Raw genomic sequence first — 13052 nt, 5'->3', positions numbered from 1 at the left:
AAATCATAACAGTCATTGGAGATCATAGAAATGTTAAATTAACACACAGCATATACATACTCGGGTTTTAAAAGCAATAGACAAGTATTCCCACCAACAATCTCGGAAAGAGATAACTAATGCATAAATCGAGAGTGGCGTTTATTTCCATTGGCGGTTGGTAACAGTTTGAGCGCGCATTTCAAAACAACTGACAAGCTAGCGCCGCATCAAGATGGCAGAGTAAATTTATCCAAACATCTTAACAAAGTGCAATATTTTCTCCTATATGCATATAGTGCCTCTAAAACAATGACACATACTTCCGATCGGCAGTCCTTTCATTCTGACGCGTTATCAAAACAAATGAAAATCGCTGAATTAAAATATAGGCCTACCCATTCTCATATATCCGATTTTATGTTAAATATATCAAATCATCGAATACAATAGCAACAGAAGAATGTTGCTAGAATTTCTCAGACTGCTTTCACTTGAAATATCATTTATTTCATAAGATAAGCAGATATATTCTCGATTTAGAGAGACGAGGAGTTTAACAGTAAGAGGTAAATTGTTCGTCTTATAATGATTTATTATTTGTAAGTAAAACACTTTTTATTCCCATAATCTCCAGTATCTTCTTTCGTTTTCAATTAATTTCAATTTCTTTGAATATGATTTTAAGAAAATTACAGAATTAGATACCGTGAAAAAATTATTTATCTGATAAGATATTAAGCGGAGTTCCTGGCCAACGCCCGCATTCGAAGGATCGTGACCAGTACGGTACGCGACCGACGCCGTTGCCATGGTGACGGTTCACCGCTTGACTTAGCAAGCGCAAATCTATCCATCTACGGAGGTCGCTTGAGAAAGCAAGCGAAATGCTTGAGTTGGCAAGAAATAGCTTGAGATTTCAGGCAAGAACTTTCCCTGCTTAAAACGCTTTAAGTGTAAATTATGCAATGAAGAATATAAGCGAACACTTGTACACTATATCTCAGAGTGCCATGTAATACAGCCTTTCAGACCACTTAGCATGAGGTATGGAGAACTACTTCATATCATCTGATGTTTTGGAAGATATACTTATGTTGTATCCTAAATTTGGATTGCAGTATCACATGATCACATATCAAATGGTGAGTAGTATAAATAACTGTATGATTGTTATTTCCTTTTAAATAATACAGTACAGATCGTAATCAGTTTATATCCTACATTTCCAATGCAATGCTATTATATAATGCTATGACCACACATCAGTTAGTCTGGAAAATAAAGAACTAAACAACAAAACATCTATTGCTATTTTTAACCTAAACCTAGGGCTAACTGCGAAACAAAATTTCACGTGAAACATAACTAAAAATAGCCTCGGTTCTCATCTCGTCTCCTGCATCTCATTAGTAGGCAAGAATATGACTAGGATTATTCTCGTACATATTCACACGCTTTAAAAAAATCTCTCCTGTTTTGTGGTCTCCCCTAGAACCTCTCCTCTCTCGGGTAAAACATGGATGAAGGAATGAATAACATATGACACACACGCATACACATATGTATGTATATCTGTATGTACATATACACACACACACGCACACACACATTCACACATACACACACACACACACACACATACATATATATATATATATATATATATATATATATATATATATATATATATATATATATATATATATATTTATATATATATTTATATATGTGTGTGTGTGTATGTGTGTGGGTGCGTGTGTGTGTGTATATATGCGTGTGTGTGTGTATATGTGTGTGTGTGTGTGTGTGTGTGTGATGTGTGTGTATATATAAACGTATACATATATGTGCGTGAGTGTGTGTGCATTCTCACACGTACAAACACAGCAGTACCGGCGGTCCGTAAGGCGCTCAACGCGAGAGCCGCCTCGCCTCGTTTGCGTTCGCCCAAGAGGATCCCGGGAGATTACGCGAGGTCTTGTCCTCTTAGAAACAGGAGTGAATGTATGTGAAGACGTCCCCCTCCCCCCCCTCCACCTCCTGCTTCTCCTGCCAGGTTTCAGAGGACGCGGACGACGGCTAGGGGCGCCTGTTGCCTGCGGGAGATTCGAGGGTGACTTGGGTGTGATGGGGGCGCAGAACGGGAGCAGATCGACCCTCTTGGGCGGAGGAACCGTGGACGCGTTGAGATTTTTTAAGATCTTGGGGAGACAACTTTTTTCGGTCGCTGGTGTAACTAGTGATGATAATGATCTAATGATAGTAAATTCCACTAACAGTATTACTAACTGATGTCTGTATTATCATCGCTATACTGTATAGTGTCTAGTACCTACACATACTGATTAAAACGCCTACATATTTAAAAAAAAATGTATATTTAAACAGCTACGATTCAAATACATTTCCAATCTTCACGCCGACTCCAGGTAGACCCGAGAGTGCCAGAGCTCAGCTGCGACGGGGACTAAGACGGCACCGCAGACCGAAAGACCGCCCAAGCCGCTCGCCCACGCCTATCGTCACGCCCCTGGAGAGCCTGAGCCTGATTCATGGACCGCGAGACGAGGCTGTGACGTCGTGCGGTTGGACGCCTCGGCTCGGCTCGGCTCTCCTGCGGGGGATACCTGTCGTCGGCTCCTGGCTTACTTCTGCTGCTCTGTTGGCTCCGTCATCTTCGGGAGGGTTTTGTTAAATAGAAAGAGACGGAATTAGGTGATCAGCCGTTCGTATGGAGTGACCGAGAGAATTAGAGAGAAGAAAATAAAGAAAGAAGACAGGCGGCCATTGTTCTGACATCCGGGTCCTGGTAAATTTTCCCGCGCTTTTTCATAATGGCGATTCGACGCGGCATAAATGGGGTCCAGAGTGCAAAATTCATAACGGAATAATTACTGGCACGTTACACAATCCCCGCCGGTGTATATGTGGACATTTTGCATCAACTTTATTAAAGGACAAGCAGTCTCAGGCATCATGTGTTTCCATTTTGTTTTAATTTCAACCGCATTGTTGAATCCGTGATGGCATGATTGTTAATTTTCCAGATTGACGTATTTGAGTATTTTGGAAATGAAGCCCAAGGTGGGTGGGGAGGAGATGGGAAGATATGCTGATCTTTTATCTCATATATATATATATATATATATATATATATATATATATATATATATATATATATATATATACACACACACACACACACACACACACACACACACACACACACACACACATATATATATATATATATATATATATATATATATATATATATATATATATATATATATATATGTGTGTGTGTGTGTGTGTGTGTGTGTGAGTGTGTGTGTGTGTGTGAGTGTCTGTGTGTGTGTGTGTGTGTGTGCGTGTGTGTGTGTGTCTGTATAAAAACATACATACATACATACATACATATACATACATATATATATATATATATATATATATATATATATATATACATATATATACATATATACATATATACATATATATATATATATATATATATATATATATATATATACATATACGCTATGTATGTGCACATGAACATCAATCCTTAAATAGCGCCCCTATGTTCTTACACACAACTAAGCCCACGCCCGCAAACACCACGCTGCATCACGCCCGCAACCACCACGCTGCATCACGCCCGCAAGCACCACGCTGCATCACGCCCGCAAACACCACGCTGCATCACGCCCGCAAGCACCACGCTGCATCACGCCCGCAAACACCACGATGCATCACGCCCGCAACCACCACGCTGCATCACGCCCGCAAACACCACGCTGCATCACGCCCGCAAGCACCACGCTGCATCACGCCCGCAAGCACCACGCTGCATCACGCCCGCAAACACCACGATGCATCACGCCCGCAACCACCACGATGCATCACGACCGCAAACACCACGATGCATCACGCCCGCAACCACCACGATGCATCACGCCCGCAAACACCACGATGCATCACGACCGCAACCACCACGCTGCATCACGCCCGCAACCACCACGATGCATCACGCCCGCAAGCGCCACGCTGCATCACGCCCGCAAACACCACGCTGCATCACGCCCGCAAACACCACGCTGCATCACGCCCGCAAACACCACGCTGCATCACGCCCGCAAACACCACGCTGCATCACGCCTGCAATCACCACGCTGCATCACGCCCGCAACCACCACGATGCATCACGCCCGCAAGCGCCACGCTGCATCACGCCCGCAACCACCACGCTGCATCACGCCCGCAAACACCACGCTGCATCACGCCCGCAAACACCACGCTGCATCACGCCTGCAATCACCTCGCTGCATCACGCCCGCAACCACCACGATGCATCACGCTCGCAACCACCACGCTGCATCACGTCCGCAAACACCACGATGCATCACGCCCGCAAGCACCACGCTGCATCACGCCCGCAACCACCACGCTGCTTCACGCCCGCAAACACCACGATGCATCACGCCCGCAAACACCACGCTGCATCACGCCCGCAACCACCACGCTGCTTCATGCCCGCAACCACCACGCTGCATCACGCCCGCAAACACCACGCTGCATCACGCCCGCAAACACCACGCTGCATCACGCCCGCAACCACCACGCTGCTTCATGCCCGCAAGCACCACGCTGCATCACGCCCGCAAACACCACGCTGCATCACGCCCGCAAACACCACGCTGCATCACGCCCGCAAACACCACGCCGCATCACGCCCGCAAACACCACGCCGCATCACGCCCGCAAACACCACGCTGCATCACGCCCGCAAACACCACGCTGCATCACGCCCGCAAACACCACGCCGCATCACGCCCACCATCCAAGAGGAACAGCTGCCCAGTTCGACAAAATATACCAATATTAAAGTAGTTTCGCCTTGTGCCATTTTCCCCTCTTTAGCTCGCTCGCCCGCCCGCTGACGCCGCGCCAGGCAGGAACTGTTGGTGTCTCGCGGCAGGTGTCAGCGGAGGGCTTGGAAACCCCTTCGTCAGCGCCGGGGACAGTGTTGAAGCACTTCCAGGGGGGGGGGGGGTCAGGCACGGCTCCTCACTCTGGCTCGGTCATTGAGGTAGGATGTCTTAAGATGAGAATGGATATCTTCACAGTACACGAGATGTACAAGAGCTCTTCGTCGGAAAATGAACTGGTATTTCTGACGAAGATAGAATCGAAGCCGGTCAAATACATCTCTTGTAATGGGAAATTCATCCTCATTCATCATTTCATTCATTCATCATCCTCATTTCTACATTTGTCAACATGAATACGGTTCGTAGGATGTGTTGTTGTAATAGAGGTGATGAAACCGCTAACAATTTATTCTGATGAGCATGAGCATAGTACGTTCTCCAGCCCCAGTGTATGTTACAGCTTATATAATCATTACATTAAACCCATTGCATCTATAATCTTGTTCAATTTCTTATATGAGTATCTATATGCACACACATCTACACACACACACACACACACACGTACATATGTATATACATATGAATACATATATACACGTAGACATTTCCCCTACATTCTCGTACACACAAACGCTTGCATACATAAACACACGCAACAACAAATGTGACAAACTATATCTGCCAGAGCTTTATTTCCTGTCTATAAAGAACACTGCGACAGTTAATCTTCCCGGTAAACGTTTGCTTTTCTTAAGATCTGCAGAATTATGCAGATTTTATCAATTTTATCCGTCCACGTGGCTTCACTTCACTCGGCAAAAAGCGTGCAAAAAAAAAAAAATCTGATATATTACCCTCCAGCATTTGGCTACTAATTTGCATAATGAAGGGAAGGCCACAGGAACAGCGATAAAGTGTATTCAAGGAAAAGGAATCTCTCTCGTTATCAGCTTTATCAATTCAGCTTCGTGTTCTTGCATCGTGTGCAGCGAAGGACAGATAATGCTGCAGGAAGAGGCTCAGGAGGCGGTTAGGTCGACAACTGTAAAAAACATGCAGATAGAAAATAGCGATATTCCTGAAACTGGCCTATGAACTCAAGACAAACACACACACACCTATATATATATGTATATACATGTATATATATTTATATATATGTATATATATGTAGAAAAGAATAATTTCATATATACAAATTTATCCTATTTTTATTCTACTTAGTTTTTGTGCCGTTGTCATAGTGTTTTTTCATAAACTAATTCTATTTAAATGTAGGCCTATTCTTCCTGCATTTACTGTACCGTTAAATGTTATGGTAGCAGAACCTAATGGTCTTTAAGGTAAGTAATATTCTCAAACAATTAAATTCATATCTAAGGTTATTTCTATATACCCTCCCTTTCTTATTAATTAGAGATCAAATCATATCAATAGATTAGATAAAAAAATATACGTGAGACAGAATCTTTCCGTGATTTTACCTAGGCCATAAGCCGATCATTTCCCTTCCTTTCGTCTTTACAACTTTCCGCTCCTACACTTCGCCCTAATAACGAATTCCATTCTCTATCTATTCACTGATAGCCCCCCCCCCTCCCCGGAACTGTCACCTGCGACTACTTCCGTTACTGTGTCCACGGACCACTAAAAAAATAACGAAATAACGAACATTATTTTCCCCTGGCAATAAGGCATTATGGCGTGTTCTCCTCGCTACATGATCCACCATTTCTCCTCTCTGTTACGTGGAGGAAGGCCAGGACTCGTTTGATTATCATAGATCAATACAAAGGGATTTAACTACTACGTTAATACACATACCGAGCATTAAAATCTATTATATGAGAGTAAAACGTGATTTTAAATACCAGCACTCACCTTACCCGTTACCTGGAAGAAGGACAGAATTGCTGACGAGAAATCGTTAAAATAACGAACTTATTGCTTTCCCTCAAATTAATTGCTAGCATTTAAACATACAAAACATTTATGAATGAGTATTATAATTCACTCTATTTTTTATAACACTAAATTTCGCTATATTGATATGCCTTTAGATTCATGAAAATATGTAAACAAATGTTTCTGCGATGGATATGCATCTTTGAAAATCAGAATATATATATGTATATGTATATATATATATATATATATATATATATATATATATATATATATATATATATATATATATATATATATATACATACACACACAAACACATTCTCATTCATACCTTTTCTACATTTGTCAACATGAATACGGATCATATATAAAAAAATATATATATATATATATACTTATACATATATATATATATATATATATATATATATATGTATATATATATATATATATATACATATATATATATATATATATATATATATATATATATATATATATATATATATATATATATATATACATATGTGTACATACACACACACATATATATAAATATATATATATATATATATATATATATATATATATATATATATATATATATATGTACATATACATATATACATAGATACACACACACACACACACACACACACACATATATATATATATATATATATATATATATATATATATATATATATATATATATATATATATATATATATATATATATATATATATATATATATATATATATATATATATATATATGTATATATATATATATATATATATATATATATATATATATATATATATATATATATATATATATGCACACACACAAATTTATATAAACATATACTTACACACACACATATTTATACATATATACATATACACACGAGCATAAACATCCACAGACACACACGCGCTTATACATCCTTATCTTCACATCAGCATATGTAAAATCCCCTTGAATCACGCATTTGGAAATGACAAAGGACACCCCGCGGTTGGAGAATACATCCTAAAGACCCCTTTTGTTTCCTCCTAAAATCCCTTTGATAAAATTGTCATCGGGGGAGAGAGAGAGAGGAGGATGGGGGGTGGGGGGTAGGGTGGGGATGGGGGGTGGGGGTGGAGACGCTAGCATGTTACATCGGAATTTGCAAACTTGTATATATGCTAACTAGTCCATCAGGAACTATATGCTTTGGGGCACCACAGACGAGGGGGAAATTTGCCGCAGGAGGTGGCGAAGGGAATAAGAATATTTATTCATTTTATTCTCTCTGTCCATTTTTTTCTCTCTCTCACTTTCTCTAACTCTTTTTAACTCTCCCTCTAACTCTCTTTATCTCTTTCTCTCTCTCTCTCTCCTTCTCTCTCCCTGTCTCTCATATACACAGTCACTCACTTTCATTCTCTCTCTTTCTCTCTCTTACTCTTTCCTTCTCTCTCACGCACACAGCCTCTCTCTCTCATTCTCTCTGTCTCTTTGTCTCTCTCTCTCTCTTTCTCCCTCTCTCACACGCACACAGTCTCTCTCTCTCTCTCGCGCTTTTCATAAATACTATTTCAAGGGTTTCTGTTTCTTAAGAAAAAGAAAATCCACATCTATCCGCGCATATTAAGAAAAACAAGTTATATTTCTCTTTAATTGCAGGCATATAAAGACAAATGAATATAGAATAGATAAGGAATATTTTCCACCTTAACTCGAACATCGCTATAAAAAAGGGCTGACAGTGTGTCCCGTAAGAGAAAAAAACAACAACAAAGCAAACGAAGTCAAATAAAAAAGATAAGAAATTCGGGAATAGATCAAAGATCACCATAAATATTTCAGGTCCACAACAACAACAACAAAATGAAATAAGACAACAACAACAACAACAGCAAATCAACGACAGGAGAAACGCCCTAAGGAGAACAGGTGGCCGCTCTCTCCCTCTCTCTCTCGCAAGCTCTCCCGCTGTGCACTCTCTGCCGTCGCTATCTCCGAGGTCCTTCCCAGCGGGGAGAGGGGAGGGGGACAGAGACGGGGGGGGGGGGGGGGTTAGGGGCAGGGGACTGGGTTATACCTGCAGCTAATTGGGAGGTGAGAAGGTGAATGGAATAGGGCTCGCTTCAGTAATTAGGTTGACGATGAAGTTCAATAGGTTGTTAGGTCCTCGCGGGGGAGATGAGCACGTCGGGAAGCCCCTCCTGACGCGGCGAGATAATGGTCGCTGACAGAGGCGCGCAATGAAGCTTTTGTGTGCGTTTGAGGACGTGGGAGTGCTTGGTGCAGGTCCGGCGGTGCTGCTGTGGGTGCTTGCGTGCTCGGCATTGGGTCAAGGAAGCTGAGATGCAGGTTATCAATCGGATTATGTTTGCGAAGAAAAATATGATATATAGGGCAGATTATGTAAGGAAGGGAGTGCTTGGTGCAGGTCCGGCGGTGCTGCTGTGGGTGCTTGCGTGCTTGGCATTGGCTCAAGGAAGCTGAGATGCAGGTTATCAATCGGATTATGTTTCCGAAGAGAAATATGATATAAAGGGCAGATTATATAAGGTAGAAGGAAGGCAAACTACTCTTCTTAAAGGTGCTGGATGCCCACGCCGCTGCTCGCTTGTGAATCACGCTCGCCCCGTCCTTGGCAGACTCCATAAATTGGAATGAATGCAGGCGGAAGCAGGAGGGACAGACGGGCAGTTTTGTTGCTGAAAAAAAGGAAGGATTAGTACCGGCGATGCTTCTATATCCTCAGCTTCAAAATCTCATTCTTATAAAACCATGAAACTGCCCTCGAAACCTGTAATAAAACTAAATTCTATCGTGCCATTAAAAAAAAAAAAAAAATAATGCCTACACATTAATTTTTATCATAACGCCCGCCACATTAGCGTTATTGCATTCAATTATTGCAGTATGTCGCCCCTCTCTCCCCTTCTTTCTCCCTCTCCCTCCCAGCTCCCCTCTTCCCCTCCCCAAGCCCCCAGCTCCCCTCTTCCCCTCCCCTCCTCTGCCCCAGCTCCCCTCTCTCCCTCCCCTCCCTCCCTCCCCTTCCCCTCCCACCCCACCTCCCCTCTCTCCCTCCCCTCCCCCACCCACCATCTCCCCTCTCTCCCTCCCCTTCTTCTCCCTCAATGCGTCTGCCAATACCGGAGAATTCAGGGAGACAAATTCCAGAGTTGAAGCCGCTCGGATAATGGGCCCTGTGTCGAGTGATGAATGAATCAGCATAGGCTTTTGTGTATTGGATTTCCCTCCGCTCAGGATTTAGGGGATGATGGCGTATGTTTTCCAATTTGTTCTCGCTCGCTCGTTTGTCCCCCGGTCCTCGCCGTTCTGCCCTTCCCTCCCATATGTACACGCATATACACAAGCGCACACATACAAGCACACATACACAAGTACACACGCAAGCACAAATACACATGCAAACACACACACATAAACACACATACACAAGCACACATACATACACAAGCACACATACATACACAAGCACATATACATACACAAGCACACACACACACATAAACACGCATACGCAAGCACACACACATACACAAGCACACACACACACATAAACACACATACATAAGCACACACACACATGCACAAGCACACACACACACACACATAAAAACACACATAAACAAGCACACACCCAAGCACAAACAAACAAAACACGCAAACATGCACACATATACACATTTTACGCATAGTTAAATCTGGCGTGCGATTCCCGTAGATTTTAGCAAGGCATCGGAATCGTCTCTGACTTGAGAGCAGAACACACCTGAAAAGAGTTAACAGGTGTTTATTGCAAGTGTTCTCTGAGGAGGTAATGGTCCTCTCACTTCATAGATTGTTGTTGTTCTTGCTGTTGTTATTATTGTTATTATTATTATTATTATTAACATTATTATTATCATTATTATTATTATTATTATTATTATCATTATCATTATTATTATTATTATTATTGTCGTTATCTTTTATATTACTATTATCATTACTACGATTATCATGATTAAGATTACTATTACCATTATCATTGATATTACCATTACTATTACTATTATTATTATTATCATTATCATTACCATTATTAGTATCATTACCATTTTTATCATTATTATTATTATTATTGATAATTACAATAATCATTATCGTCATTGTTAATAGTAGTATTACTATTGTTATCATCAGAATCATTATTATTGTTGTTATCATTATTATTGTTATTAATATTGCTATTAATATTAACATTATCACTATTATCATTATTATTACCATTATCATTAGCAGCAGCAGCATTTCCATTATTATCATTATCATTGTTACTATTATCATCATTATTATTATTATTATTATTATTACTGTTATTATTATTATTATCATTATCATTATCATTGTCATTATTATTAGTATTAATACCATTAGTATTATCATTATTAGTATTAGTATTATTGGTATTATCATTATCATTATCATTATCATTATTATCATTATTATTATCGTTATTATTATCATTATTATTATTATTATCATAATTACCATAATCGTTATCATTATCATCATCATTTTCATTATCATTATGATTATTATCATTACTATCTTCATCATCATTCTTATAATAATAATAATAATAATAACAATAATAATAATAATAATAATAATAATAATAATAATAATAATAATAATAATAATAATAGTAATGATAATAATAGTAATAATAATAATAATAATAATAATAATAATAATAATAATAATAATAGTAATAATAATAATGATAATGATAATAATAATAATAATAACAACAATAATAATGAAAGCAGGGAGAGAGGGAAGGATTAAGAAGAAGAGATAGGAGAGAAAGGAAGGAAGGAAGGATGGCGGTAAGAAGAAAAAGGAAATGAGGATTGGAAGGAGGGAGATGTAGAAGGGAGGGAGGGGGCGGGGCGGTTGGGGGCGTGGCCAGTGATAGGCTACGGGTAGACCTGCCTTCCTGAAATGGGACTGTCACTCCCAGGAGCCATCTTCTTGTACAACGACTGGAAAGAAAGCCGATGTATCGAATGAAAGTAGTAACAGTAGACATAGTAATGGAGACAAGAATTTTAAAAATCGTATAATTTTCAGGAAAAGGACAGAGTAATGGAGACAAGAATAATAATAATAAAAAAAATCTACATATAATTTTCAAGAAAAGGACAGAGTAGTGGAGACATGGATTTAAAGAATGTACATGTAATTTTCAGGCAAAAAAAAAAAAACATGGTAGTCGAGACAAGAATTAGAAAAAAGTCTACATACTACTTTCAGGAGTAGTGGAGGCAAGAATTTATAAAAATCTACATATTATTTTTCAGGAAAAGGACAGAGTAATGGAGACAAGGATTTGAAAAAAATCCACATATTACTTTTCAGGAAAAAGACATAGTAGTAGAGACAATTTTTTTTTTTATAAATCTGCATATAATGCAATGGAGACAAGGATTTTTTAAAAATGTACATGTAATTTTCAGGAAAAAGACAATAGTGGAGACAAGAATTTTTTAAAAATCTACATATTACTTTTCAGGAAAAGGACAGAGTAGCGGAGACAAGGATTTGAAAAAAATCTACATATAATTTTCAGGAAAAAGACATAGTAGTAGAGACAAAAATTTTATAAATCTACATATAATTTTCAAGAAAAAGACAGTAATGGAGACAAGGATTTTTAAAAAATGTACATGTAATTTTCAGGAAAAAGACAATAGTGGAGACAAGAATTTTTTAAAAATCTACATATTTCAGGAAAAGGACAGAGTAGCGGAGACAAGGATTTGAAAAAAATACATATTACTTTTCAGGAAAAAGGCATAGTAGTGGAGACAAGAATTTTAAAAATCTACATATTACTTTCATGGAAAAGACATTATCGTGGAGACAAGGATTGATATGTGTTATAATAACACGAAGGAAAAGGAAAGTCATGTTATGAGAGACAGACAATTATTAATATCTTTTTCGTAGTTATAACACTCAGGAATAAGACAGGCATGGTAATGATAACAAGTTTTTTTTATTATCGTACTTATGACAGGAAAAATAGAAAAATGGTAGTGGAGACAAAGACTGACATATTTTCATCGTTACAACACTCAGGGAAAAGACATCCTTGGTACGGGAGACAGACGATTATTAATATTTTTTTCGTACTCACAGCACTCAGG

This window comes from Penaeus vannamei, chromosome 30, assembly GCF_042767895.1.
Source record: "Penaeus vannamei isolate JL-2024 chromosome 30, ASM4276789v1, whole genome shotgun sequence".
Lineage (NCBI taxonomy): Eukaryota > Metazoa > Arthropoda > Malacostraca > Decapoda > Penaeidae > Penaeus > Penaeus vannamei.
This window is presented reverse-complemented; position numbering follows the sequence as displayed.